This window comes from Vulpes vulpes, chromosome 12 (genome assembly GCF_048418805.1).
Source record: "Vulpes vulpes isolate BD-2025 chromosome 12, VulVul3, whole genome shotgun sequence".
Taxonomy (NCBI): Eukaryota; Metazoa; Chordata; class Mammalia; order Carnivora; family Canidae; genus Vulpes; species Vulpes vulpes.
Window position 1 is genome coordinate 156,537,619 of NC_132791.1, and position 16,631 is coordinate 156,554,249.

Below are 16,631 nucleotides of genomic sequence, written 5' to 3' on the forward strand. Positions count from 1 at the left end.
GCCTGCAAGTTGACAAGATGTGGTTGGTTAAACAAAGACACCTCTGGTGGTCTTGTTGGTAAGACAGTTGCCCTGCTCAATGGAATGCCTAGGAAGTATTGTAGTTCACAGTACAGCCCACCTTCCCTTCTTCCTCTCTTCACATGGGGATGTGATGTTAGAATCAAAGGTCAGAGCCCTTGGAGACAAGATGGGCTTCTCCTCCTTATCATAAGGGAGCTGAGGCCAAGAGAGAACAGTGCCTTGTTCAAGGCCTTCCCAGAGTTTTGTAGCGAACTAATGTGTATATCACATTCCATTCTACAAAATAGTTTCTAGATCACTCTCTCTTTGTCCGTTGTCACCAGCCTGCTTGATCTCATTGTATAGATAAGGAAGTTGAACTTAAGAAGTCTGAGTTGACCAAGATCACTTACTCTTAGAGGCAGAGAGCTGGGACTGAAACCCAGGTGTTCTTGAAGCCAATTCTTTAGGGTTTTCTACTTTCCTACTTTTAAGGCTGATGATCTTTTTACTGCTAAAATTTGTAGGCTCCCTCGGCCTCTTTTTTAGAACCCCTCTCTGTTTTTCTAGAGATGCTTCAGTTCAGAGAATCCATACTTATTTGATGGTACAACCTCTCAGTTAAGAATTTGAGGACTGTATTAATTATCCATTGCTGTCTACTGATTACCTCAAACTTAGCACCTTAAACAATTCCCATTTATTCAGTTTCTGTGGCTCAGGATTCTGGGCATTACTGATCTGTGTTCCCTCCTTTGAGTTCTCTTACAAGGCTGCACACAAAGTGTTGGCCTGGGCTGGGGTCTCATCTGAAAGCTGGACTGGGGAAGGATCTTCCTCCAAGCTCACAAGGTTGTTGGTGGGATTCACTTCCTCATGGCCTGGTAGCCTGAGGGCATCCCTGCTAATTGCCAACTGGAAGCTATCCCCAGTTCCTTGCTACATAGGCTCCTCCATAGGATGGCCGACTTCATCAAAGCTGTAAATGGAGATAATGGATAGACAGTCTGTTAGGAAGACAAAAGATATATAATGTGAAGTAACTCTGGAAATGATCTCTAGCAGCTCTGTTGTATTCTTTTGATTAGATGTGAGTTACAAGTCTTGCCCACACTCAGGGGTGAGGATTACCCTAACATATGAATACCTAGAGGCAGAGATTATCAGAAGGCATTTTTATTTTATTTTGTTTTTCAGCTTTATTAAGGTATCATTAACAAAGAAAACTGTAAGATATTTAAAGTATACATCGTAATGATTTGATACACGCATACATTGTGTGGAGGTCATTTTACAGTATGTCTGTCACAAGCACACACCCTAGTAATATGTGTATATTTGAAGGATTTGCATATTCTGTTGTCAATCCATGTAGTAACTATTAAGGCTTAATTTCTTACTTTTTGATAAAAAATAAATATTTTTGATAAAAAATAAATAGAAGTTCTTTTTTTTTTTTAATAATAGAAGTTCTAAAAATTTTTTTTCATTACCTCAGGGGGTGGTTTTTGCTGCCCATTGCTTTAGAATGAGCATGTGGTAGCTTGTTTGCCTTATGTTTGATTGTCTACATACTTGTTCAGCTCCTTTTGCAGATAGATTTCACTGACTGTTAGCAGAGAAGGCCCTGGGGCGAGGTGGGCTCTTCCTGAGATTGAGGTCCCGTGGGAAAGGGGCTGAGTCTGATTGGATTTGAACTCCCCAGTGCTTGGCCTAATGCCTGCCTGCCATAGACAGAGTGCTCAGTTAATGTTGGTTGGTTGGAGGTAAGACCCTTTGTAAGATTAAGGCAAGAGTGGGATGTGGGCTTTTACCAGAGGTATCTTGGCTCACAGTCCCGGACATCATTTACTCTCTTGCTCAGTGCTAACTTGAGCTTATTCTGTGGCCTCCATGGTCCAGGCATGGGGGACCTAGAAAGTCAAATACAGTCTGCCTTGAGGAGCCTTGGCATGTGGGTAAAACAGCTAAACAGATAATAAACAGACTGTGTGAGAAGTGCCCTACCCAGATTGTGAATTGATGAGCATGGAGGGTAGGGCACAGAAGCTGTGACTCATTTGGCCTGAGGGAAGGCTTCATGGAAGGGGTCTTGTTTGAGCCAGGCCTTGAAGGTTGAGCAGAAGCAACCAATTACCTGTTTTTCTGAAGAGAGTAGTCGGCTTCCCATGGCATTTGGGAAGGTGAAGTGATTGGTTGTTCATTGGGACACAATGATGTGATGTGGGCTTACATCACTGAGAATGAGAAAATCTGAGCCCAGCTGGAAGACAAAGTTAGAGACCACAGTGGCAACAGTTGCTTGGGTCTCTCTGCCTTCACTGAGAACACCTGACATGGACCTGGTGAGGGGCTCTTGTAGCCTGTTCCTGCATTATAACTTGAGTTCCTTCCTTATATTTTGTTATGAAGGCTCCAGGCCAATGTCCCAGGTGCTGTAAACCTTCAGAGAGTCACAAGCTGGCATTTGAGAAAAGCCTAGTCCTCAGGGCCTTTACAGACCTCCCATCCTGATTTATACAGATTTGACACCTTTGGGCTTTGCTTAGATCTATAAGCTTGGGTGTCAGTGTCTCCATTTGGGTGTCAAGTTTCCAAATGAGATAGTGATGAACAGTTTCTTGGGAGCTTCCCTGGCAGAAGCATCAATCGCTTTACCAATGAGAGGGCTGTCCAGAGCCCCAGGCACTGCAGATTTATGAGCTGCCTGTGCCTTCTGCTGTAATCTCCAGGCTCCTAGCTTTCACTGAAAAAGAATGGCTTCTAATCTTGCAGATAACCTTCCTCATGTAAATCTGCACATTGGAGGGCTTAGCCTGGCATGGATTACTGGAGGAACAGTCACCTCTTCTCTCCCTGGAAACTCAGGATCATAGAGGAGCCTCCAATTACTTGTGATCAGGGAAACTACACTGAGATATTAGAATATCCAGCTTTCTTCTTCCCTCTTTTCCTTCATTTTTTAAAAATTAAATTATCATCTGAGGGCCAGTGCCATTTCTTCTCTGAGCTAAGACCCTGGGGAAGCCTAGAAACTGTACCCTGAGAGTCTTTCTTTGGCTTGTGGGAGGGAGTATCTGAAAGACCGCATTCAGAGCAGGGCTGCCTTCCCAGGAGCGGTGACAAGTGGGGCTGTCTGGAGGAGGGTGGCCAGCAGGTTATTATACTGCACTGTGATAGGGCTTTAATAAGAGATGAGCAAAGGGCTTTAGGAGATTCCTTTGTAATTAAAAAACCCTCCTGATTTGATACACAGGGCTTATGTACAATTATCCTTTCACTCACTCACGCTAATAGTTCATTTTATGAGCCAAGGCTACAAACCCTTTTACTACGTTTATACACATCAGTTCTTTTATTCTGAAATCAGTCTTAACTCAATGCTATAATCCTCTTTAACACAGCATCTGGACTGTATGACTTCCCACATGGCTAACACTGCTTCTTCTTGTCTACACCATGTCTGCAGTTTCCCTGCTCAGGGCACCCATTTCCATTTTCTGTGCTGTTTCTCTGTCAGTTTTCTTCTTGGTTTTCTGTCTTCAAAGTAAATTGGGAGAACTTGGGGTGGAGAGTGGGGCAATACAGTAACTTTTTATTCTTTTTAAAACTTATTTAGTGGAAAGTCTTTACACATAGACAAAAGTAGAGTGAGGAGTAGAATGAATCTCTCTGTACCCTTTTCTACTTTGCACAGTTGTCAACTCATGGTCAACTTTATTTCACCCATACACCCATCTATTCCCCTATATTATTTTGAAACATGTCTAAAACATCCTATTATTTGACCCATCAATATTTAAGTTCTGCATCTATAAAAGACACTTTTAAAAACATGATCACAATACCATAGTCACATCTAAAAAAATTGTAACTATTTAATATAGGCAGACTTCATTTTATTGAGTTTTGCTTATTGAGCTTCACAGTTAATTGTGTTTTTTAGAGATTGAAGGTCTCTAGTAGTCCTGCATCGAGCCAAGTCTGTTGGCATCCTTTTTTCAAAAGTGCTTGCTCACTCCGTGTCTCTGTGTCATATTTTGGTAATTCTGGCAATATTTTAAACTTTTCCATTATTATGATTTTTGATATGGTGATCTGTGATCACTGATCTTTGTTGTTACTATTGTAATTGTCTGGGGCACTACAATCTGTACCCATTTAAGATGGTAAACTTAATCAATAAAGGTTATGTGTGTTCTGATCGCTCCACTGACCAGCCATTCCCCCATCTCTCTCCCTCTTCTTGGGCTTCCCTATTAAAGACATAATAATACTGAAATTAGGCCAAGGAATAACCCAACAAAGACCTCTGAGTGTTCAAATAAAAAAAGCCACATGTCTTTCACTTTGAATCAAAAGCTAGAAATGACTAAGCTTAATGAGGAAGGCATACTGAAAGCCAAGATAGACTCAAAGCTAGGCCTCTTGCACCAAACACATAGCCAAGTTGTGAATCAAAGGAAAAGTTCTTGCAGGAAATTAAGAATGCTACTCCAGTGAACACACAGGTGATAAGAAAGTAAAACAGCCTTACTGCTGATGTAGAGAAAGTGTGAGTGGTCTGAAATGGAAGAACAAAACAGCCACAACATCCTCTTACCCCAAAACCTGACCCAGAGCAAGGCCCTAATTCTCATCAATTCTGTGAAGCCTGAGAGAGGTGAGGAAGCTGCAGCAGAGAAGTTGGAAGCTAGCAGAGTTGGGTTCCTAAATTTTAAGGAAAGAGGCCGTCTCCATAACATAGAAGTACAAGGTGAACCAGCAAGTGCTGGTATAGAAGCTGCAACAGATTATCCAGAAGATCTAGCTCAGATCATTAATGAAGGTGGCTGCACTAAACAACAGATTTTCAGTGTAGATGAAACAGCCTTATAGTTGAAGAAGATGTCAACTAGCACTTCCATAGCTAGAGAGGAGAAGTCCGTGCCTGCCTTCAAAGATTCAGAGGACGGGCTGAGTCTCTTGTTAGGGGCTAATAATGCAGATGGTGACTTCAACGTGAAGCCAGTGCTCCATTACTATCCATAAAATCCTAGGACCCTTAAGAATTATGCTAAATCTATGCTTTCTGTGTTTTGTAAATGAAACAACAAAGCTTGGACAACAGCATATCTGTTTACCACATAGTTTACTGAATATTTTAAGCCCCCTGTTAAGACCTGCTCTGAAAAAAGGATTCCTTTCAAAATGTTACTGCTCATTGACAGTACAGTATATCCAGTCACCCAAGAGCTCTGATGGAGATGTATGAGATGACTGTTTTCATGCCTGCCAACGCAACAAGCATTCTGCAGCCCATGTATCAGGGAGTCATTTCGACTTTCAAGATGTATTATTTAAGAAATAACATTTCATAAGGCAATTGCTGCTCCAGTGATTCCTCTGGTGGATCTGGGCAAAGTAAATTAAAAACCTTCTGGAAAGGATTCACCATTTTAGAAGAACATTCATGATTCATGACAAGAGGTCAAAATATCAGCATGAGTAGGACTTTGAAAGCCAACCCTCATGGATGACTTTGAAGGGGTTCAAGACTTCAGGGGAGGAAGTAACTGCCAATGGGGTGGAAAGAGCAAGCTAACTAGAGTGGAGCCTGAAGGTGGGATTGCATGGTTGCCATCTCAGGATAAAACTTGAGCGAATGAGGAGTTGCTTCTTATGTTTGAGCAAGGTGTTGTCTTGAGATGGAATCTACTCCTGGTGAAGATGTCATGAAGACTGTTGAAAGGACACAGCAAAGGATTTGTAATATCATATAAACTTAGTTGATAAAGTAGCAGCGGGGTCTGAGAGGATTGACTCCAGTTTTGAAAGAAGTTCTGCTGCAGGTAAAATGCTACAAAGAAATTGTTTATGAAAAGAATCAATCCATGTGACAAACCTCATTTCTGTCTTATCAGAAATTGCCACAACCCTAGCCTTCACACCCACCACCCTCATCCATTAGCAGCCGTCGACATCAAGGCAAGACCCTCCCCCAGCAAAAAGATTATGATTTGCTGGAAACTCCATTGATGCCTAACATTTTTTAGCAATAAAGTATGTCTTAATTAAAGTATGTACATTTTTTAGACCTAATGCTATTGCATACTTGATGGGCTACAGTATAGTATAAACATAACTTTTATGTGCCCTAGGAAACCAAAAAGTTCATTTGATTCACTTTATTGTGGTATCCACTTTATTGCCATGGTCTGGAATGTCTCCACCATTTCTCTGAGGCATTGTATATACTTCATTGTTTGAATTTCATCTTGCAGTTTCTGGATGTATCTCTGAAATATGCTGTAAACGATAGATTCCCACTCCATTCCCCCTTCTCTCTTTCCCTTTACCATGTATTTGTTGAAGAATCATTTATCCTATAGTTTCTCACTATCTGGATTTTGCTGATTATATCTCTATGGTGTCGTTTACCATGTTGCTCTCTGTCTTTTGTTTTCTGCAAACTGGCAGTTGTATCTAAATTTTGATCAGATTCAGCATTGGTTGGTTGATTGGCTTTGGCAAAGCTACTTGATATGTGGTGTTAAGTTATTTCAGCCATAAATTCATAATGTACAATTATCTTATTTTTTTATACTAGTGACCATTAATAAGCCATGCCTACATCTGTTAAGTCATTAGGATTTTCAAAATGGTGATATTTCAAATCTATCTTTGCTTCTTTGTTAATTAGAATACTTCTTTCATAAAATATTCCCCCTTTTATCTACTATTTGGCTATCTAGTGATATAGTTTCTGCAGAAAAGCAGGATAAATAATTCTGTTCTTTTTTTTTTTTTTCACCTATTTTCAAAACAGTAGTTGGTCAACTAGCACTCGGCAACAATGACCAGTTAATTTCAGTCCATTGCAAGTATTACACTTAACAATACTGAAATTGTCCCTTCTTTGGCTAATGGGAACCTCTTCAAATTGGCCCAAGTCCTGATGGCCCTAAGAGTTTCTGATAACTACCTTGTTATCTGTTACAACAGCATTTTCCAGGTTTTTCTAGGCTCATTCTGAACATTTCCTGTCCCAGACCCAGACTGAATCATTTCTTGAAGGAGTCTTGGTTCTGTTCAGTGGGGAGATAGTAATACCAGGTCACAGTCTGGGTGTTGGTGGCATTTTGTTGCCGTTGGCTTGGTTGTTGCTCACAGGCCTTTCCACTGTTCAGAGTCAGGAAATACATCTATTGTGTGCTTGATTTGTTTTCTTTAAAGGAAATCCATTGTGAGTTCATACTCATATTTTCTATTCTTGTTTACCACTGCAGATTTTTTTCAGAATTGCTTTTATCTTCTATCTGTATCTCCTTTCTCACCTACAGAGGATCTCACTTTTCAACAATACCAGCACTGATAGACTTGGACTATCACATAAGTACTTAATTGTTTTATCCAGGAACTCACCACAGTCCAATAATCACAGTGACAGCATTCCCATTAATTACTGGAAATATTGCTTTAAAACCTTTTAAGGTTTTTTTTTTAATTTTTATTTATTTATGATAGTCACACACACACACACAGAGAGGCAGAGACACAGGCAGAGGGAGAAGCAGGCTCCATGCACTGGGAGCCTGATGTGGGATTCGATCCTGGGTCTCCAGGATCGCGCCCTGGGCCAAAGGCAGGCGCCAAACTGCTGCGCCACCCAGGGATCCCTTAAGGTTTTTAAGTTCTGGAATTCCCTTCCTTGGTTGGTCTACTTTGAAGCCCACTATTTAGTCTTGAGGACCACTTCAGATACCCTGTCCTTGAGGAAGTTTGGATGGCTTACTACTCTGTGCTCTCCTACAGCTCTTTGTGTGTTCCTCCATAAGGGCATACATAATAAAAGGGTTCTTTTATTAACTGTGACATAGACTAAGAATTCCTTGAGAGTGGTAATTTATTTACCACTATAACCATAGCATCCAGCAGGCATCTCGGGGAAAGCTTGATTTTGCACAACTGACAGTTGATACACATGTCACATACACATTTGTTCAGTTTGTTTGCCAGGTTACTTGGGCACTTTTCATTTGTTCATTGATTGAGAGCCCACCCTTTGCTACTGTCTGCTGGGTGATTGGGGTGAACAATGGAGATAAGTCCTTACCTTCCCTGATTTTACACCCCAATTTTCTATCGCAGGCATCAGACAGACTAGAAGGCCCTACTGAATTCAAGAGAGAATCCTAACTTTGGGAACTTTGGATTGCAACACCCCAAAGAGGCTTGGGTGAGGGGCTGCCACCACGAAGGGGCACAGGGCAGGCTGTTGCCGCAGTGGGGCCAGGTAGGGAGCCAGTAGTGGCCAGGAATTGAGTCCTAGGTGGGGAAAAGGCTAGAGAGCTCTCCCTGGCTGATAGTGGCATTATGGACTGAGTCCGGCACAAAGGGCCATCTCTTCTTACTTGCCACCCTCTGGCCTGAGCCCCAGGAAGCCCCAGTCTCTGTCTTCCATGCTACCTACTAAACATTGGCAGCAGGGCAAGTGCATTTTCTGTCTTCAAACACTCCTCTGGTCTTGACATTAATTTGGAACAAACAGCTAGAGAGATGAGAGAAAAGAGCATGTTTATGAAAATGAACTCTTTAGTGTCTGTCCTGTGGGCTTGTTTGTCCCTACCTTTATTTAGCATTTCAGAAACCTGAGCTAATGTTTACCAGAAGGCCAGTCAGGACTTTAAGTTCTTCCAGCCCAGCAAATCACAGTGTTCATCCTTCTCTAACCACTTTTCACAGATACATTACTGACATCATTTCCCTTTTCTAGAGCCGGGTATAGGCAGATGCCCCTGCATTAGCCCCACCTTCCGACTTGTGATGTATCGCCTGATGGTTTCTAAGGCAGCCTGGTACATTCTCTTAGGGTGAAGGCCATTTATTAGGAAATGGCCTCTCTGCCACATTTCTTAAAACCCGACCTGGATTTCACTATATCTCTAGCCTCTCTTTCCAAATTCCCATCTATTGCAAATTCCCAAATAGGTGTACCAACAGATAACTCAAATTTATTATCTTCAAAATTAAACTCATCTCACCCACAACCAGGCCCTCCTTATAGTTTCCTGTCTCAGTGAGTGGCACTACCATCCACACTGTTCCTGACTTTAGACCACGTTTGATTCTTTATTATCCTGTCTCACAGTACCTTACAATTGTAGGTACGTAATATGTTATGTGTTTGTTTACCATGTAGTTTCCACTGCCACATGGTAAGTTTCTTGAGAGTTGGGACCATGTGTGCCTTATTCATCACTTACCTGACACATCTGACATATGAGTCCTTAATCAGTGTTTGTTGGATTACTTAAAAAATCCATCCAGTCACCCAGGCTAGAAACTTCATCATCAATGTAGAATCCTCCCTCTTACCTTCCACATATTATCTATCAGCATGATTTGTCTTTTCTACTGAAATATTTCTCAGATGTGTCCTATCAGTACTATGCCCGGTGTTCATGGTCCAATCATCTTACATTTGGACTGTGATAGTAACTTGATGGGTTTCTCTATCTCTTTTCTTTTCCTTCTTCCAGTCCATCCTATGTGTAGCCAAAGTGGTTTTTGAAAAATTACAAAACTGTATCACTCCTCTACTTAAAAACTTTCTTTTCTTTTCTTTTTTGACTCCTGATTGTCTAAAAGATAAAATCTAAACTCCCGGGATTGCCAGCATCTTTCCTAATCTATTTGTCCTGCCTCGTATCCTGCCATTGTCCCCTGCATAACCTCATGTTTCAACAACCACCAAGAGCTCTCCTGTTCTCAAATCTTTTTATGTCCCTCCATATTTACTTTATTCCTCCTCTAGCACCTAACACAGCTGTCACAAAGAAGAGAGAGAAAGAAGGATGGGTCAAGGTAGCTCTGGGATCTGGCAGAGAAAAATCAGTGGGTTTCCAAAGAAATAGAGGAAAATTTTTAAATATGTCATCTCCCCTCTAATAATAAGTCTTCTTGAGAGCTCATAAATCAGGGCTCAAGTCTGTCTGGTATTGAAGCTATACAAACAAATACCCTGTCCTACAGTTTAGCTCCTTTCTGAGTTGGGGAGTCTTTTTCATAAAGTTATTCTTTTTGTTTTTCAGTTCTCTTTTCTATTTTTTGGAGTGTGGTTCTTTCGGCCATGGCATCTACTGCAGGAAAGCAGAATGACCAAGCCAGCAGGAAAACTGATGGGATGGCACCACCCTCTGGCATCTAAAAGGGGCCACACTGAAGTCTAATCACCTAATTTAACAAACAGTAATCAAATGTTATTCAGTACATGTGTCTTTCAGCTCTTCTTTCTCACCTGTCAGTTATCATCAGAACTATATACACTGATTTGGAACAAAATACAAGGGAATGTGGTAGTTGTGCCTTCCATTTGCCTCTCGCTGTCATATGACATGCTTCATGTTAGGTCCGCCCTTACTTACTGTGTGAGTGGATCCATCCTAACTTGGGAGGACTTTCTTCTGAATTGTGTACAGATGTTCCTCTAAGGTGGTCCTCTTCTCTCCAAATGCTTGCCATCCTACAGTGGCCAAAATGTATGGACTTTGGTTTGAATTCATTGGGAGCCTGAAAATTTGACTTTGGTGACTTGACACTGGGCAACCGAACCTAATTATTGCAAAATAAATACCTCATAGAATGTCTGTCTGCATTTCTTCCTTGATGTTTTATCTTTAGTATGCGAGAAGCTGTTGTGAATCTTGATTTATTTAATATGCTAATTGTCGGGGTTGGGGGTTAAAATGGACATTGGAGGTTTTTCTCCTATAAGTATGGAACAGAGGGTTGGAAGAACATGATCACTTACAACATATTTTGACACACAGATTTTAGAAAAAAATTTAGGGTACTTTGAGTACCTCTTCAAAGTGACATGATTCCTGGCTAGAGTGTACTAAAGGGAGAAACCAGTGACACCTCAAAAATTCTTTGTTATACTTTTTATTCAAAATACATATCATCTGGGAGGCTGGGCTTCTGGCAATTCAGGATTGCTGATTCCCTACTGTTTCTGTTGTCCTCTTCAGGACAAGAATTTCCAGTGTATTTCTGAGATAGCTCCAAAGACACATTTGGACTTAAAAGGCTGATCACACAAAAAAAGGAAGATGTGCACAAATTCAAGCTACCATGAGCTTAAGGTCATATTGGCAAACTTCCCATCAAATGCAGGATATCCTCCCTCCCATTAATTTATGTAAAAAATAGAGGTTGTACACCTACTAAGTGCTGATCACTGTTCTAGGTGTTGAGGCTGGAGCAGTGAACAGAATGGACACAGTCCCTGATGCCCTGGATCCCACAGTCACATGATCAATCTCCAAGGCCGTTAACTCCTCCTGGAACAACAATTTGTGTGTGTGCCTCTGCAACTTTCACTGCTTGGTCTGAGCTCTACCCCTGGGCCTCTCAGATCTAGTCTGAGCTCTCTTCCCCTTGTTGATTTCAGATGTTCAAAAACAGCTCTTCTGTGCCCCCTGGGTCTTCTCCAGTTAAATGTTTCTTTTGCCTTCAAGGACTCTTCAGAGAACTTGGTGTCTGTACCTTCTAGTCACCCTCTGAGCTAGTACCCTGGTGCTCTTTCATTAACACTTAATTCCTGCTGCTCAAGGCAGTGATTCTTACACATGTGGATCCCATCAATTCCCTGTACAGGCTGTCTGCTACCTCCCCTTCTTTTACCAAAAGTGGCAGGATTTTTCTCCAATAAAGAAGAGAAGTATATTGTGAAATGATAAATATATATATATATATATATATATATATTGGCCTCTGCCACAGTTTCTGACAGAGCTGCTAAGACGCTTATTATTTCCTGTGTAATACTGACAGAGCTCCCAAATCTCTTGGAATTTCCTAGGTAGTGGAGCATTTTTATTTATTTATTTATTTTCTAATGAGGTGACTCTTGTGGGGCTCTGGATGGGGCTGGTCACCAGGAAGACCACACCATGATTAGAAGGTTGGAACTTTCTGCCCCACTCTCCATTCTCTGGAAAGAGGTGAGGGGCTGGAAATAGAGGTAATAATCAGTCATGCTGATGTGATGAAGCCTCCATAAAAATCCCAAAAGAATGGGGTTTAGAGGGTAGCCTGGGTGGCTCAGCAGTTTACCGCTGCCTTCAGCCCTGGGTGTGATCCTGGAGACCTGGGATTGAGTCCCATGTCGGGCTCCCTGCATGGAGCCTGCTTTTCCCTCTGCCTGTGTCTCTGCCTCTCTCTCTCTCTGTGTCTCTCATGAATAAAAATAAAATCTTAAAAAAAAAAGAATGTGGTTTAGAGAGCTTCCAGGTTGGTGAATACATCCACTTGCCAGGAGGGTGGTATACCCCCAACTCCAAGAGTGACAGAAGCTCCTGCACTGGGACCCTTCCAGACCTCATCCATGTATCTCTCCAACTGGCTGTTCATTTATATCCTTTAAAACATCCTTTGTAATAAATCAGCAATAGTGAGTTTTCCTGGATTCTGTGAGCAGATTATGAAACCCAGGAAGGGAGCTGTGGGAACCTCCAATTTGTATTTAAGTGGGACAGAAATCATGGGTAACTACTTGCAATTGACATCTGAAGTGGGAGGCTGTGTGATTACCCTTTGGGTTCTGCACTACCTCCAGGCAGTTAATGTCTAGGTGTGGAAGAACCACATATCCTGGCACAGAAGTGTAAGTGTTAAAGTGAAGGAAAGCAGTGAGTTTTCCCCAAGTACATATAAATATCCACATTTGAAAGGGAATTTAGTTACTACTGAGCACTTGTAAGTGTGGTGTAACTAGTAAAGTTTAAAAAAAAAAAAATGTTAAGGGATCCCTGGGTGGCTCAGTGGATTGGCACCTGCCTTTGGCCCAGGGTGTGATCCTGGAGTCCCGGGATCGAGTCCCGAGTCAGGCTCCCTGCATGGAGCCTGCTTCTCCCTCTGCCTGTCTCTCTCTCTCTCTCTCTCTCTCTCTCTCTGTTTCTCATGAATAAACAAAATAAAATCTTAAAAAAAATAAAAATAAATGTTTAGAGATTCTTTAATACAGAGGTCAGGATTTAACTTTTAAGTAAGGATTTTAAACACAACCAGCACCATAAATTAGCACCATTATTTTATAAAAAGAGAGGACACTATAATGTCAAGTAATCTCGAAGAACATAATGTCAGTACTAAAAACTTGAATAAGTATAGCTTTTTGAAAAGCTGATTATCTTGTTCATTTTCTTCCTCACCTACCAAATATCAGTGAAAATTTCATGAACTGACCAGCATGAAACAACTGCCTTTTAGGAGCCTCTGCTCTTGGGACCCCTGTGAAGCACTTATGAATTGTATTCAACTGTAAAAGAACCCTAAAAAGCAATAGCTTAATCAAATTAGCAGTTTTACTTGTGCTTCTATCTTATTGATAAGAAGTGGATCACGTGCTCATCCCTAACTGCAAGAAAGGCTCGGAAATGCTCTTTGGCTGGGAACACGGCCACCATGAATGAAACCAGAATAGATAGATAACTATTTTAGATAGATAATTATTACACTTGGAACCTCTGCTTTTAGAAAAGTTAATGGATGGTGGTTTTTCCATTGTCAGTTTGATTTCACTGGTTGGCATCATGTAAAGATTTAAGGGGTGCCTGGGTGGCTCAGTCATTTAAGCATCTGATTCTTGATCTTAGGGTCATGAGTTCAAGCCCCTCATTGGGCTCCACAGTGGGCATGGAACCTACTTTAAAAAAGAAAGAGATTTAAGAGAAAATAATTCTGGGAATATGGCAATGGCATTTTTTGAATCTCCCCAAATTCTTCCATTAATACAGAGCATTTGGGGGATGCCTGGGTGGCTCAGTGGTCAAGCATCTGCCTTCGGCTCAGGGTGTGATTCCTGGGATTGAGTCCCACATTGGGCTCCCTTTGGGGAGCCTGCTTCTACCCTTGCCTGTGTCTCTGCCTCTCTCGGTGTCTCTCATGAATAAATAAATGAAATCTTAAAACACACACACACACACACACACACACCCCAAAACCAGAGCATCTGGGATAGCAAAGCCAAAAAACCTATGGAAAATATCTATAACAAAACTGGGTGACAAGATATCACCACAAACCCCAAAATTCAAGCATGTGGAACCACTAGTCATTCAAAGACCTGCATGGTATCAGCATTTTTTTTGTGGAAAGAAGCAGAGGGAAGCAGCAGCTGGGTGTCTGAGAAATCTAAAAATAAGAGAACCTCAAAATAGCCAAGAGGTACTCCCTGGAAAGTACAGTGGACCAATAGGAGAACAACAGCCAGATTTGGGGGCAGTTTGGCACCACCCACTTTGCAGTTGATGAGTGCAAGGGGTCCAAAGTAAGGTCTGAAGAAGTTGGAGCAGCCCAGGTCCTGAGAATTCTCAAAACCAGCCAAAAGTATCTTTCCAGGACACTAGAGTAGAAACTGCAGGGAATAGAATACAGATAGAGTAGGGCAGGGATATTTGGGGCAAAGAAAAGGCAAGTCAGATGAAGGTGGGGGAAGGGCACAGAGCCAGGAGATCTCAGAAAGTTTGAAGCCATATTTTTGGACACTTCATGAAAACAGAAAAAGAAGCTGTAGAGTCTTGAATTTAGTAAAGCTGTCCTAACTTGCCCCTCCTTCCTAAATATGCAGGAAAACTAATTTCACATAAAAATGAGTAACAGAAAGGACTGCAATCAAATCTCATAATGAAGCTATTATAAGAAAAATGAAAACACGGAGAATAGTATCCCTAATGATATGAAAACATTTCAGAAAGACATGCCCACAAAATCAGATGAAAATTATAATATTTCAAAATAAGCTAAAGTAAATTAAGGAAATAATACAAGTTCCTGCTCCAAAGCAATGGTGTAGTTCTAACGGTATAGGTGCTCCCCTCAGCAGCTCCACATGTGTGTGCTCGTGGACTCTAATGTAGAGGGAGTAGTGCCTTCATGATACTTGGATAATAACTCCCTTCTCCCTTTTGCTACTACAACCTTATTCTTTCTCCCCTATGCTCTTTCAGCCCTTTGAATACGTTATCAATTCCCTGCATCCAGTCCCTTTGACTAAGATAACAAAGTCTGTTGTCCTGAACAGACACTTTCTGATGCAGTTACTTCCATTCATTCTTCTGTTCATTTAACAAATATTTATTGACTACCTCCTAATGTTACAGCATTTGGAAAACAATGATAAACAAGTTAGACAGTCTCTGCCCATGCAAAGCTTATGTGCTAGTGAGAACTCAGACAATAAATAAGTAGTTGCACACCATGACTTCAGTTGTGATAAGTGCTCTAAAAATAAATGTGGCGTAAAGAATAAATAATTGTCTCTCTTGTGTAAATGAAGTCAGGAGGTAAGGGCAGGTAGCCTAGGATTGTTATGGTTGCTCCGAGTAATCACGTTTACTTTGAGCTTAGTACTTGATTTTGCCTGGAGTGTGACAATCCAAATTCCATGCAGCTGGATGCAGGAAGAGATTAAGAAGGGGCAAAGAACTGGCTAGCTCTCTTTTAAGAGGAGTTTCTGGGCAGCTACCACGCACTGGTTAGTTGGATTACATTTTATTGGCCTGAACTCCTCAGTCACCTGGCTCCACCTAGTGGCAAAGGACACTAGGAAACGAAGCCACATGCCCAGTTAAAACTTGGGGGATTTTATTTCTAAGAAGTAGGGGAGAATAGATGTGCTGGGAAAGACAACTAGCACAGTGTGAACAGGATACTAAAGGGACTAAACAAAGTAATCTGATTGCAAGCAACCTGGGGTGTGTTTAAGGACACTCATTTAAAATGATTCTTTATCATCTTTCTCCATCACCAGATAGGTTTCTTCTTGGCAGAGACTTGACCTACCTTTGTATTCCCAGTTTGTTCTGCAGTGCTTCAGACATGATCGGTATTAACATGTTTTTTGGAAATGAATGTAATCTTAAAACGACTCAGGAAACCATTATTAGCAAACATTATTAGCAAACAGTACGTGTGACCTCGATTTCTCTCACTAGACTGAGTTTCTCCAGAGTCCGTAAAATCACCAAACCTTTCTAGAGTCCTGAATGTTGACTGTGGTATGTAATTGGGTATTAAAAGGTGTTAGCAGTATGCCTCCAGGGATCTAACTGAGGGCTAATGCAATCAGAGAAGACTTAATTAAGTGGGACCTGAGTTGGTAAAACCCTTTTTCCTTACTGGCAGGAAATTAATGATAATCAATATTCGTATAGCATTTTATCATATCTTCACAACATCACTGGATGTCACCTTTATTTTTATCTTTATTTTATCGGTGAAGAAATGGAAGCCCCGAGAGGGTCAAGTCATTCCATTTAGCAAGTGACAGAGCTGGAACTAGAAACCAGATCTTAGGAAATCAAATTCACCGTTAGAGAGATTTTTTTTTTTTTCCATTTCGGTAATATCAGTGAGTACATCTGTGGAGAGGGACGCAACATTCTTTGATTTCACTTTCAGGCAGTCCGTATAGAAAATCGGGAGAAATAAGGGCCAATCACTTTGCCAGGTCAAACTGGGACCATCAAGCTACACTGTTACTCTTACCGGCTTCATAAAAGACTACGATTCCCAGCATGCCACAGGGTACCTCCGGGAAAACTTCCACTCCCGGCATGCTGTACTTTGGAACTCTCAGTCCC

The 16,631-nt window shown here is 41.3% G+C and overlaps 1 protein-coding gene across 2 annotated transcripts in view; it reads left to right on the top strand.

Annotated features, from left to right (window-relative positions):
- YIPF1 (Yip1 domain family member 1) overlaps positions 1-10,631 on the top strand; it is a 36,026-nt gene extending 25,395 nt beyond the window's left edge. For both annotated transcript variants that reach the window (XM_026007041.2, XM_026007040.2), the window contains one exon: positions 10,077-10,631. The gene's annotated coding sequence lies outside the window, so the exon portion shown is untranslated. The remainder of the gene's footprint in view (positions 1-10,076) is intronic.
- The last annotated feature ends 6,000 nt before the right edge of the window (positions 10,632-16,631 follow it).